General features: G+C 29.7%; 1 pseudogene; it reads right to left on the reverse strand.

Moving 5' to 3' along the window:
- Window positions 1–1,307: 1,307 nt before the first annotated feature.
- LOC145186588 (uncharacterized) lies at window positions 1,308–9,022 on the reverse strand (annotated as a pseudogene).
- Between the last annotated feature and the right edge of the window lie 5,408 nt (window positions 9,023–14,430).

Here is a 14,430-nt window from a genome sequence, read left to right on the forward strand (position 1 = left end):
TTTTAAAAAAAAAAATACTTAGCAGATTTCTTTCGCTCTTTCGCGGCTATTTTATACAAAAGCAAGTGTCTCTATTAAAGCACTCAAGTTTAGATTAATTTGTCTAATTTTACATGAATAATTTCCACATCAATAAAAGTAATTTGAAAATAGACTTTGACCGTGTTTTGAATGAAACTTTTATCTGCTAATCTTAAATTTATTAGTTTAACGAGAGTTATGGCGGTATTTTAGTCTTGCACCACCCCACCCCTGTTTTTTTTTGCAGATTAAGAATTATTGTCGTTTTAAACAGAGAAGATGTATAAGAAACAATACTTTTAGACCAACTTAACGTACTCTAATTTCAATCTGGAAAGCTTGTACAGCTAAGCCTCTATATGCACCCCACATATCGCTCCAAATTTCTGTTACAGGGGCATACGATTGCGTAATGATACCTTTCAATACTATTTTCAGTTTAAGGCCTTCTTATTTCAAAGTTTTCGTCACCCCCGACTATATTTTCATACTCGTTTGGTGTGTAAATCCTGTCATTTTTTCGAATAAATCTTATCACTGTCCCAAACATTCTATTGTTTGGTAGAAATAAGTGACCTCGTTTGGGTAATATGTTTCATTTAACTTACTACCTAGTTCAGCTTCCAGTTATAAAAGACCATGGCATGATTCCGATTTTCGCTAACATAATCGTCTGAAAATTGGTGCAGTTCTTTGGCATCATGGCAATATTTTTTAATATAATCAAGCATAAATGTAGATAATTCATTGGGACCTTCTTAGCGACTTCTAATGCAATTCCATTAACATTTGAATCATTCTTGCACTTTTTTCACTTCCTGATTATTCTTCACACAGTCCACAGACATCAATTTGCTTTTTACCGAATGATAAGCTAAAATTTTCCGGGAAATATTTTAAGTAAAAGTTATATTTAACAGGATGATCTGGATATTTTTGTTCGCATAATGTATGCATAACTTTCACATTAAGTTGTATCTAATAAATATGATGCATCTTTACTGCAAAAGTGCACATTTAACAGAAAATGATTCAACATGTTCTCTTACTTTAGTTCATATATCACCATGCAATGGGTTGCACCGTGGTCCCTCAGATTTATCTCCTTGATCTATGGGCTGCTCTTTTTTTTCTTTTAAGAAAACACATAAAACGTCTAACTTTTTTCATAGAAATTCCATGCATGCTGCAAAAAGCACTCTTGTACACTTTTTTTCTAACACCGTTTATCTTAATGTGACAAATGAAGACAAATTCTTTTTTCTTAGGTACCTAGGATCTTTTCTCTACATATCCTTCTTTTTAATTAATGACTGAAAGTATGTGTTTAGGGTGTTTTTGCTATCAAATTTGTTAATAAACTGTCTACCAATTTTCATAAAATCTTCAGATATTAGATCCATACATTTTAAATTACATCTGTAAATAAATAAAAAAATAAGTAGCATTATATTCAGGTATTAATATAAGAGTTATACATTACCTCAAATTAATGATTTACTGCCAATTATTGGTGGTAAAAAATCTTGTGTAAATAAACAAAATAAGATGGAAAAACTAACTTACAAGAAGCTCCTCTATGTCTTGGTGCCAAATCATTCCCTTTGTGGTTTTTATGAGCTTCTCCAGCAATTTTAACTTTTTTAATTTTAGTATGTTGATATTTTTCAATGTTAGTTTTACCAGGCACTCTTTTTCTAGATTTATAAGCATTTTCAGCAAGTTCGCGATTCTCCATTTTCGTAACTGACAAAGTGATGTCACATCTGACAGTTGCACTTTGTTTCACGTGAGAGGTGCATAAATCCAGAACAAGTCCCATTTTCAAACAGATTTTAGTTGTCATTTGCCTTAAAAATTGATTGTGGTATACAAAAATCTCTCTTTTTCAAAGGAAATATGTTTAACGCTTCAATAAGTAAAATGGCTTCAAAAAGTGAATTCAAATAAGTGTGATTTGTGCCATTTTTGAAATGAAGAGTTCAATTTTACTAGAGGTTTCCGCCAGAAATTTTTCTAATACCACGCAGAAAAGAATTATTATATAAAGTTATTAACAATTGAAAGTTAATAACGATAGAAATGTTCTCTTACGGTATTAATATTTAACAGATTGTTTCCAATGTTAAATCTGAAATGCAAATATTGCAAAGTGTCTATTTTTTCAACTATTATCCATGTCCTGTAACCAGGGGTTTGACCATTTGTCTGTTGTTTGTATTTGTCCTTTCCACAATCCATCTTTGTTGTCATTCTCATTTCCCTATTGATAATTACTCAGTACTGTGCCATTCTCCTTTACCGCATCCACCTGCATTAAACAGTATTAAATAAAAATAATATCCAGTTTGTAAGAATAAATTAAATTAAATAACTCTCTTCTTAAAAAGCTTTTTCACAATTTAGTAAACAACAAGATTGCTGCTCCAATTTCACGGAAAACTCTATAAATTCTTTAGCTTTTCTACCACTACAAAAAGAAGTATTGCAATTTTTTTTTTTTTTTAAACTTTAAAATGTCAAAAAATTAGAATTAGAATAGAGGTCAACAAAAGAAAAAATTGATAAGAAAAATATAAATCTTTAACGTGTCATTTTCTAATAAGTAAAAATGGGATGTAAAATTTTATGTAAAATACTTACCAAGTGTATACTAATGTTTTTTGATAAACATTTAGTGAAAGGAAACGCAGAAATCAATAATGATTTCTGTGTTTGATAATCAGTTACAATATAATAAGCTTGTCAGATTCAGAGATTTAATTAAAAGGCTGTTTAAATTAATAAACTTAAGATGGTCAATACTAAAATGAATAATCACATCTAAATTCTTGCAAATCATAATTTGAGTTGTAGTTAAGATTTGCAAAATAAAAGTTAATAAAAGTTATTCTGTATATTCCTACGATTATTTAAGTTTTGTCACGACGAAAACTTGTTCAATATTTATTTCTTCTTTAGTCATGAAAGATTCCTGTATGAAGGCGTGAGGCTTGTCTGTGGGTTCAATTATTGAAAGAAAAGAAGCAGATTTTTACTTTTACTTTTTTTCACCAACTCTTTCAAAGAATACATTCTAAGGTTTAAGAACTGGAATTTTTTTAGACTTCTGTTATTCTTTTGGGTTCCGCCAGTTCTGTTCTGACTGGAATTTTATTAAATTTGTTTTAAACTTCTCTTGTTTGTCAGGAGAGAATTCTTCAACTAGGATTGTGATTATGCTTTTAACTAAAAAATTTTTATATCGTTGAAGATGGTTAAATGATTGATTTTGTCGTTCTATACCATTACATTTATCAATAAATCTAAGACTATTACATTTCTCTCTATGACTTAAAGTATCATATAGTTGCTCTGGCAATGCGTCTTAGTATTGCAAGAATTTCCGCTCTGCGATTAGAATAACCATTACTTTTTTTACTTATACAACGTTTCCATGCCTAATCTCGGTGTCATAAACATTTATTAAACCACGCGATGACGTCAAGTATTTTTACAGTAATTAATATATGGTATGAAGTTGGTAATTATTATCTTATTTTTAGTTACGAATAATTGTCAACTATGTCAGATTTAGTATAAATAACGCTGTTTTCTTAATAAGAATATATATAAACAAGTTGCAAAAAAGGCGTTGAGTCGATCTTCCTTAGTCATTTAAAAACAAAGAAATATTCACAACATCGGTGAAAATCAAAAATCAGAACATATACACTCATGTTGTTCAAAATTTTTTAAACGGGAGTACCATATGTAAGTCTATGAAGGAAAAGAACATCATAAGCAAAGTCAGTAAAAATGGTAAATTACAGCAAAAAATCAAATGGTCAGAACTTTTGAATCACTTAACTTTGATGCTTTCTAATTTCAAAGATTTCATGGAACATGAAGTCTAACAAGTTGTAAAAAAATGAACTCGATCTGAGATCATGTTTAAAAAATAAAAAAATTTGATTTGACATGGAATTCCCCTTAAGTTGAGAATTTGTCAACATCATCAAGAAGAAATTTTAAGTTGATTTAGGTTTTACTTAATTAAAATAAAATCAAGAAATGTTAAATATGCTTTCAAAAACAGGCTCAAGTGCAATAACGCAGTGTGGAATTTTGGTACATTTTGGTGGCCAAAAACTGAAAATCTTGTTTTAGTAAAAAGTTTATGGGATTTTTTTACTTACACTATGATAACTTAGCCTCATTAAAATTTTCGTTCTTCCAGCTTAAATAACTTGTGAGAAGTATGGGCAAATTTTGAGAAAACGGAAAAAACCATCTTCAAAGAACTAATTTTTTTCACCTTGAGTTAAAACTCTCACCCCAAATCTTTCACAACATGAGAAAGTTTAATGGTAATCATAAGTTTTTGTTTTAACCGACTTTATAAGTTGATAGAGCTAATGAGAGCGTCAAATGATACTATAGTCCGTACAAAATGTCTTCCCTACTTGTTTTGCGAGTGTAGAGTTCAGGATATTTTATATTTATTATGACCTTGAATAAGTTCTTGTTGTTTTTTTTGACAAAGTAATTTTTTTTTTTTTAGTATAAAATACATATCATTTTATTCGAAGTACTGTCCATCATTTGACACTACTTTTCCCGCTTTTTTTCACTCAGCATTTGAATCTCACGTCGAAAAAACGACACGGGTGGGGTAAGACTTCCCATTTGAGTGATTCCAAATAAGTTTTTACAGATTTTAAAACATGTGGCCGAGCATAATCGTTCATTAAAGTAAACTTATCGTGCTTGAGTTGGTGTTCTGACCGTTTATCCTTTAGAGCTTGACTCAAACGCTCCAATTAGAGTCGGTAGCGGTATGACGTGATTCTCATTGGGTTTTAGGAACTCGTAATATATTACACCCTGCTGATTCCACTAAATACACAAAAGAAGCTTTGAACCATAGATATTCGGTTTCGTATAAGATGTAGATGCACGACCTGGCATACCCCACAATTTTTTACGTTTGAGATTGTCATACTTGATCCACTTTTCATCTCCAGTGACTATCCGATGCTAAAGCCTTTCCTTTTTTGTCGTTCAAGCAACAGTTCAGATATTAAGTGTCGCCGTTCAATGTCTCTTAGCTTTAACTCCTAGGGCACCCAATAATCTTGCTTTTGGATCATCCCTAAAGCTTTTAAACATTTCGAAACTGTTGTATCATCAACTTGTAACGATTTTCCAAGTTCAATTAGCGTCTTACAAGGAGTTTCATCAAGCAACTCCTCTAACTGCTTATCTTCAAACTTTTTTGGTCCCCCAGAGCATTCTTTTTCGTCCAGATCAAAATCATTGGTTTTGAAGTTTCGAGATCATTTTCTGCGTGTCTTTTCTGGTAGAGAATGCTCACCATACGTCTCAAAAAGTATTCGGTGCGCCTCAGCTGCAGTTTTTTTTAAAAAAAAAAAAATAATGTTAGAAAATTCCTCTGAAAAACTCTTTATCTAGCACAAAACGAGACATGTTAACACATTAAAAGAAACGTATTGTTTATACTGTAATGATTTTAATACACTGAAATTTAAGATAAAAAGCTAATATCTTGTGCACTTAAAATGGAATCATAAACCAAGAACCATATAATCAAGAAATAATTTACAAGTCAATGTAAATCCAACCCCTCTGAATTGATTTCCTTCTGGCAGTTAATCGCGATCAATATAATTTTGAATTAAACAATCAGTTCTTCTGGTATGTTTGAAACCCCACACATTAATCATTTAGTCTTTAATGGTTGCGTTGCATGTTTGGAGGTTGAATTTTTCCCAAACTTATTCCCAACAGTAAAAATGACCACTATAAAAGAAGACGAAAGGAAACTCTTATTTCACATTCACATCTTTATTGAAGGTTTCTTTTTTCTTGATTGAATCCTTAGCAGGCTGAGTTCAATAATTTGTTTTTGAATGGCTTCCAGCATCATCTGCGAAAATGAGAGAAGGTTTGCTTCTATAATTGAAACTATGAACAATAATAGGATCATTACTAACTATATTCCAACTATCTTAAATTAGGATAACAGCAAAATCATCAGCAAGATCATTTTACATTGAATTAATAACCCAGCAAGCACAATGACGTCGGTACAACGTCGTTTTGATGTCGCGAGGTTGGTCGTTTTGACGTCGCTGTAAAGTCGTAAAGTGTAACAATTTTACGACGTCGTATCCAGGGTAAAAAATAGACGTCGATGCGACGTCGCAAAATGGATCTACAGGATATCGGTTATTGGTCGGAAAACCGACTAAATATGCCTCATGTTTTTACATACAATTTTTATATTTTCTATTAAAAAATGTATTATTTAAACAACTTCTTTAAAGAATTGAACATATGTTGTAACATGTGTAACATGTTCAAAAACTTAACTATTTTAAAGCGCCAAAATATTACCAATTACAGTTTCTTTTACCAATTACACTTTTATTTACATAAAAGAATGGCCACAATAAAGTCTCAAATAAAAATATAATGCAGCTGCTTGGATTTCTTTTTCAAAATTCAAAACTATACATCTTTTTTTTTTCTGGAGCGTATTTCAACACGTTTTTCACTGAATCCAAAACTTTGATTTCAGTTGTCGCGTGATTTGACAACACACTCGCTAAACAAAATGAAATATGTTAAAACACTTTAAAGTTTTTTTTTACTCATTTTATAGAATACCAATCTTAAATATAAATATATCAATATAAACTCACCGACAATCACACCACATATCTTTGTCTCTTTAAATGATAACTTTTTTTGCTTGTGTCTATTTGTTCCAAGCATATTAAAACATGACATTACAGAGTAGGACATTAACCTAAATTAAAAGAAATTATCAGAACTGTAAATAAAAAACTCGCATAAAATAAGAAACTTAAATAAAATAATTATTTTTGCGTAATGGAGTAAATTGTTACTTAATTTGTTGAAATCTTAAAAAAAATTTATTTAAAACAGGTTTAACAAACAATTAATTTTTAACTTTTTAAGGCCTCGAATTCGACCTGCTAAATTCCAATTTTTATAGGGAACTTTTTGAATTCAAGTTTGAACTTTAGGCTATCAAGTTCGAATTTTTATAGTCAACCTTGCAACCTGTTCAAATGTAATTTGAAAAACATTTAATTTGATTTTTAATACATATTGTCTTTCAGTTAGTTAATCTATTAATATAGAATACGACGCCATATAAGCCTGGAAAACATATCAATGTAAATTGTTGTGTACCTTTTCATGACATTTCTTACATTTTCCCGTACTGTCTTGCCACCGACCATTTTTAACTGACCAACCTAAAAAATATATATTTGCTTATACATATTTGAATAACATTTAAACATAAACTAACATTAATAACTTCGAAGCTAGAGGGGTTCTAATTGTTAACTTTATGCATAATTTAATATCAAACGGACATGTTGGTAGCACTTTTTACAAAGACTACGTTAAAGATTTCACACAAAAAAAATTTTATTGTAGTAAATAGGGTATTTATGAAAAAGAATTCTCAAAAACAATTCACCATAAATGAAAAAATGTCTTTTTTTGATAAAGACTCCTCTAGTTCTTTGAATTTCTCCATGTTATCAATTTTTTCCACATCTTTTGTACAATCAGTATTTATTTGGTGAACTTGATTCTCCAATAGGTCAACGATAAAAGTTAAAAGAGATATTGTCTTTTTTTGAAATCCTAAAGTTACATATAAAAAAATCCAAATATTAAATTTTGTTTCACTTATTAACAGTATATAAATTACATAATGTTTACATTTAAGAAAATGTCAGTTTAAAACAAAAAGTAATAGTATAGAGCAAAAGTTTATTTTCAAAATTAAATCTATGAGACAATTTTCGTCATAAAAAAATTGTGTATTCCTTCATATACCATTTTTTTAAATTAAGTAAACTTAATAAAAGTACTTAGGTAATTATATTGGCAAAACTGACATTAAACAGTTAACCGAATCTCTCTGTGTTTTCTAGATGATTTCGATAGATAATTTTAATCAATAAAACTTAAAAAAAACTTTTTTAACTTACGTGCTTCATCCATTGGGAAATTACTATTCATACATCGAACCAGTTTCTTTGCTTTAGATTTTGACTTTGAAAACACTGATTGGGAATGATTATTCTGTGGTTTTGAGTATGATCTAGAACTATGCACAGGTGAAGGGGAGCGAGATTTTGATCTTGGCTTGCGAATAGGCGAAAGTGAACATGAGCTTGATCCAGACATTAGGGCTGGTGAAAGTGAGAGCGAACATGGCCTGCTTTTGGAGACAGGTGATCGAGAACATAATCTTAACTTATGGCTAGGTGATAGTGACGCAGAACTTATCGGTGATAAATAATCAGAAGAACGACTTTTACAAGATGTTGATTGTGAATACGATTCTTGTTTTAAAATAGATTTAGTTGACAAAGAAATTATCGGTGACAATATTTTCAGTAGGTTTTTTAGGCAATTCCACTACTATAATAATGTCAATAAATTTATTAACAAAGAAAAAACAATATTTTTAATACTGCAATTAACATTAGGTTGCAAAAAACATTTAAATAAAAATCCAAAATCCTAAATCAAAATGTTTGTCTTACTGTTAAAATCAATATCCCTTTTTTCATTCACTGCACTCTCTCTTTCGCTTGATGAGGACATAAAATTGTTTCCAGACACATATTCACACAAATCTTTTTCACCTATAAGTTTTAATAAGTAGAAGAAAAATTATTAATAAAAAGGTTAGAACAAATCCGGAAAAACAAAATAATTACCTCGTAATTTTATTTTTAAAATTTCAAATTTCTTCCAAATAACTTCATTGGGTATTGCCTTTGTATATTTTTCATCTTTTCAAGAAGAAGGCCAATACAACCATTTCTCATCTGAGGAAATCCAATGAAATGGAAGAACTGTTTCTGTCTCCCTAATTTTTCTAATTTGCTTGAAGTTTCAACTAATGCCCATAAATCTTTCATTGACATCTTTGAATTTTTTATACTTATTTGTAATAATATTATAATATTATATTATAATAGCTTTTGTTTAAGAAACTGTTTAAACGATTAATTATTAAAAATATATATTAATTTCTTCTAATAACAATTAATTGTTTTTAGAAAAATTTTGGCTATAGAACAATTTTAGCTATAGAACATGTTAACAGTAACATTTTACTATAAATAATTTAACAAATAGTAATTTTTATTAATATACTTTATTATGAATATTTAAATAAATGAAACAATTTTTTTATTTATATTTATAAATATTTAAATAACAATATCAAAATCTTACATCAATACAGACAATCACCAAATAGGTAAATTTTTTAAAATTCAATTTTTTTGATGTTTAACATTGTAAAATATATATTAAGTATATTGTTATTTGATCTCATACTTCACAAAGGTACAAAAAACTTTTCAAAGTTTATTATTTAGTTAAAGAGTGAGTTGTAAACAAATTTTATATGTCATGACACAAACATGACAAGACAAACTCTTCTTTATAAGATAGACATACTGCTTTTCTTTCAAAATGTTTTTTACTTAGACAAACATGTTTCAAGTGAGTTTTTATATCTCTAACAAAAACAATGTTAAAGATTTTAGAGTCACATGGATCTGTAAAAACGCTTTTGTAAACACAATTTTTTAAAGCAACACAGTTAAATTGATCGTTGTCTAATTTTCCAATAATCTGGGCAAATTCGCCTGTGTATAGGAGAAACCAAGAGTCTTTAAATTTAGGAGAAAAAAAAGCTCTATGTGATTTAGCATACTGATTACAACTTATTTCAAGATTTTCAAGCTCTGAAAATCTTTTTAAAACTTGAGATAATTGACTTTGAGGTTTGCGAATGAACTTTTTAATTACTTGCAAATAGTTTTTAAATTGGAAAGAAGAGATTTCATCTAAGGAACAGTTAAAAAAGCTAACATCTTCATGTAAATGAGTTAAGCTGTGTACATTATACACAGAAAAAGTAGGACCATAAAATTCTTCTGATTTAACTACAAAGTAATTCAACAAATCTTTTGCATATTGAAGATGATTATTTCGGACAATCGCATTAGAATCTAGAAAAATTCTCATTGCTAGAGTTAAGAAAGAAAATGCTGATAACGTTCAGGAGTAAAAGCATCTTTTAAAACTAAAAAGCCAGCATATAAAAAAAATTGCCTAAACTCAGTGGCTTTCCACCTCTTTACTTCATGTAAACTTCTTGATTGACGAGCAAACTCAGATGGAAATTTACCACTAAACTTTAACAAATTTTCTGAAATATTCAACAATTGAGCAGAACCCAATCTATATGGGAAAGGTCCTTTGGTTAGAAAAATAAGAATTCGCTTAACAACACCTAGACATACTTAATGCATATAATCCAAGACAAAACCATCAACACAATTAACATTAAAATCTATTAATATGCTACGGCTTATTTGATGTGTATTGGCATAGAAATACTGTTTGAATAGCTTGTTAGTACGAGGCACACAATTTGTAGTATTTAAAATCATTCTAAACGACTCGTACTTACCTTTAATTTCACATCTTTCACAACTAAAATAACCTGTATGACCTTTAACACATTTTAGATATTGCCTAGCAGGAGCATCACAAATAAATGCACGGATTTCAACCAACAAATTAACTCCATCTTTATCATAACCACATGCTTTTAAATTCGCAAACTCAATTAAAAAATCATATAAAAAGTCATTTAAATTGGTTGGTTTTTGGCTACCATAGAAAATTGCAACAATAAATGGTGTAAACTTACTTAACTGGCAAAGTATAGGCCAAAATTGAGAGTTTGAAGATTTATGCAATGGCACACCATCAATGTTTACAAGTAAAGATATGATGTTGTTCTCAACTGGTAATAAAGGATTCTCTCTGAAAGTTTGACTAATACCATTACTTAACCCTAAATAGATATACTCCCCACCACATTTTTTTTCTGTCAAAACACAGCGTTGAGTCTTAAAAAAAGTACAAGAAGATTTAGGCAAAGCTGCATGTCCATTGCATCTTAAAAGAGAAAGCAGCTCAGTACTTGCTGTGTGAGTAATTCTATTTTTAATCAACCATTTTTTTAAATTTAAAATAAAATATGTTTCATTAGGGTCAACCGCACTATTTCTCTCATCTATTTTTATTTCATTTTCGTCGCCTCTTGAAGAAGAACCAAATTCACTGAAAGAATCGATCTGACTAGAAGAATCAAGTTCGCTAGAAGAGTAGTATTGATTGGAAGAATCAAGTCGGCCGGAAAAATCAAGTCGACTGGAAGAATCAAGTTCATTGGATAAATCAAAACGAACAGAAGAATCAAGCTGGCTCAAAAAATCTTCATCTTTGTCACTCTCGTATAGAAATTGTCTTAACAAATTATCCTTTCTTCTCCATTTTTTCATATATCTTTTCTACTCATTTTCTTAATTTCTTTTTTAAAATTAGATTCTATTAAAGTTTCGGACCTGAACGCAACAGTTAAACAAAAAAAAAAAAAATCTAATAATTGTTTGTTTTTTTTATTAGACGATGTTAAACTGACGTCGCTACGACGTCTGAACAAGGGTCTTTAAAAGACGTCGTGGATACGACGTCCTAGCGACGTCCTTACAAGGTCGTCCGACGTTATAACTTGAAAATAACCTATTTACAACGTCGTTACGACGTCGTGTGTTTGCTGGGAACTTCTTTATTTAACTTAAATAAAAGTTCTGAACATATCTGTTTTCTTTTCGGTGATTCGTATCCAGGTTTAAATTTTTTAATCAGTTTGGTAAATTTAAGACTTTCTACTCCTTTGAATGTTTTATTAGCTGAAATAAAAAACCTTACAACTTACAAATCCAGTTCATTCTTCTGATTACTTGTTGTTGCAGCGACAAATTTAGAAATAGATATCTGTTGTTGAATCTTTGTTTGAGTTGAATCAAAAATTGAAGAGTAAAAAGTATCACTAATAAAGCTTAAACAATATTACTCTTTATCTTCTGACTGATTAGACTTAATTGATGCTGCTTTTTTTTTCTGCATTTATTCAAATGACTCTTTATGCTCTCTGTTTTTTCAATTATGCTCTCTTTATAACAATTAGACATGTGGATAATGTCTTAAAAATGTACTTAACTTTATTTTTATAGAGTATTGCAATAAATTGTAAATAAAGTATCACAAAATAATGAAAATTATCAAAAATTAATATCAAATTTGAAAAGAGGTCAATCATAAATGAATTAAATTCAAAAGATAGCTGACTATTTTCTATAGACTCAGTTCACATTTTTTAACAAAACTATCCAAAATAAATGTTTTTATCTCATTTTTAGTACTCGATTGGACCTCCTTTGCGCTCAATTGCTTGATAAATTCGTTTTGGCATACTTCCCACCAAGTTTTCCAGCACTTTTGGCTCCATATCCTCCCAGCATTCTGATACCGCTACTTTTAGCTCTACAACAGAGTTATATTGCTTCTGGTCAGCATAGATACGTCTTACAAAGGTTCCCTAAATGTTTTCAAGAGGATTCAAATCTGGACTGCGAGCAGGCCACCACATTTGCTCTTTTTTTTAGCTTCAAACCAATCTTTAGTCTCGTTACTTGTTTGAATGCTGGCGTTATCTTGTTAAAAAACAAACTTTTTGCGTTGATATTTTTTTTTAAATGGAATCAAACATAATTTTAGCACATCAATGTATTCAGAACTTTTCATTTTGCAAGATGTAAATGCTAAATTTAACTTTCCTGTTGCACAAAACCCAAGCCAAACCATCAAAGATCCACCACCAAAATTCCTTGTCGAAAAATATTTGGGTTCTCTCCTCAAATCACGCCAGTAGCCACTAAAACCATCAGGCTCATCAAGATTAAACTTTTTCTCGTCCGAAAAAAACACCTGGTATTGAAAACAAAAATATTCAACTATTTAGACATCTCACGTATTTATGAGAATTTAATCTAAAATTTCTTACTTGTTTCCAACCGCGTGCCATGTTTTCGCGGGCGAATTCCATCCGTTTCTGTTTGTGAACGGGCTTCAAATTTGGTGTTTTATTCATTTTTGATCGTACAATGTGTGGGCTGTCTTTAAGAACTTTCCTAATCGTCTCCTTGCAAACATTTAAACCCAAATCTCACTTAAATGTTTTCAAACTTTGATGCGAGTCGAACAGTTCTGCGTTTTTCACGGCCTGAAACCTTAGATTTCTTTGGTTTCCTCTTGATTGTTGCATAATCTGTTGGATTTTTCAAGAAATTACGGATAACGTGATCTGATCTCTTCAATCTTCTAGCAATTTCTCGATTTGGAACTTTTTCTCGATGATTAGCCAATATTTGACCTTTTTCAATATTGGTAAGGACCTTCCCTTTCGGCATTTGGTTAAGTTCAACTTAATTTCGACTCACAAAATAAAAAATACTACAGAATATTAGAAATTTGCGACAAAACTCGTTAAAACTTTAGTGCGTCTATAGAAAATTGCCACATGAATATTAAAAATTTAAGTATTTTAATACAATCAAGATAGTTAATAATTAAATGCATAATGGATCATTGTTTTCTTAGATATACTTATTCAAAAGTACCGTTAGAACAATTTTATTACCACTGTAACACTTTAAATCCGCTAAATTTTACATGCGTCTATAGAAAATGGTCGCAGTGTATTTGGTTGATCACTTAATATGATCACTTCATTCCACTCATTAGCCCTACTTCTTCCCCCTGAATGATACTTTCGTAAATTGAAGGAAATATAATTTATTTATATTTTAAATTAAACTTAATTTTTAAATAATAACTCTATTTCAAATTTTTTTTATATTTAAAAAAAAGTAATCTAATTATTAACTGAGCTAATGTACTGGATACGTTGTAAAAATGCTTTTAATAACTGCAAGTTATTTCAATTTTCTTTCTAAAGATTTGTACCAAACTTAAGATTTTGTTTCAGCAAAAAGCCCAATAACCAAAAAACCCAATTGAGTAAGGTTTTTCCAAACCCTGCTGAAAAGTGACCTCTTAGATAGAAGTTATGTTAGAAAGAGGCTAAAAAAAAATCTTTAGAATATTTATTTCAAAATTATTTTAAAAAATTAATGTCTTATAACTATTAAACTAATTGCATTAATTATCAAGCATTACATATTAAATTAAAAAAATTTACTTCACTTCAATTGGCTTTCACTTTTTTAATAATTGCATATTTCCATCGTGCTGCAATATAGTTCATGTGCTAGAATATGTTTTTAATAGAGTTAGTGGCTATGAAAAAAACCTTGAGGAGTTTGAATACTTTCTTCATTTTTTTTCTTGACGAATTTGTTCTTTTCTTCTTAAACATGATTTTATGCAAGTTTACAAGCTCCTCAAGTAAATAATTTG

This window comes from Hydra viridissima, unplaced genomic scaffold (assembly GCF_058129835.1).
Source record: "Hydra viridissima isolate aposymbiotic clone 2 unplaced genomic scaffold, HvirCarnegie_v1 scaffold_5, whole genome shotgun sequence".
NCBI lineage: Eukaryota > Metazoa > Cnidaria > Hydrozoa > Anthoathecata > Hydridae > Hydra > Hydra viridissima.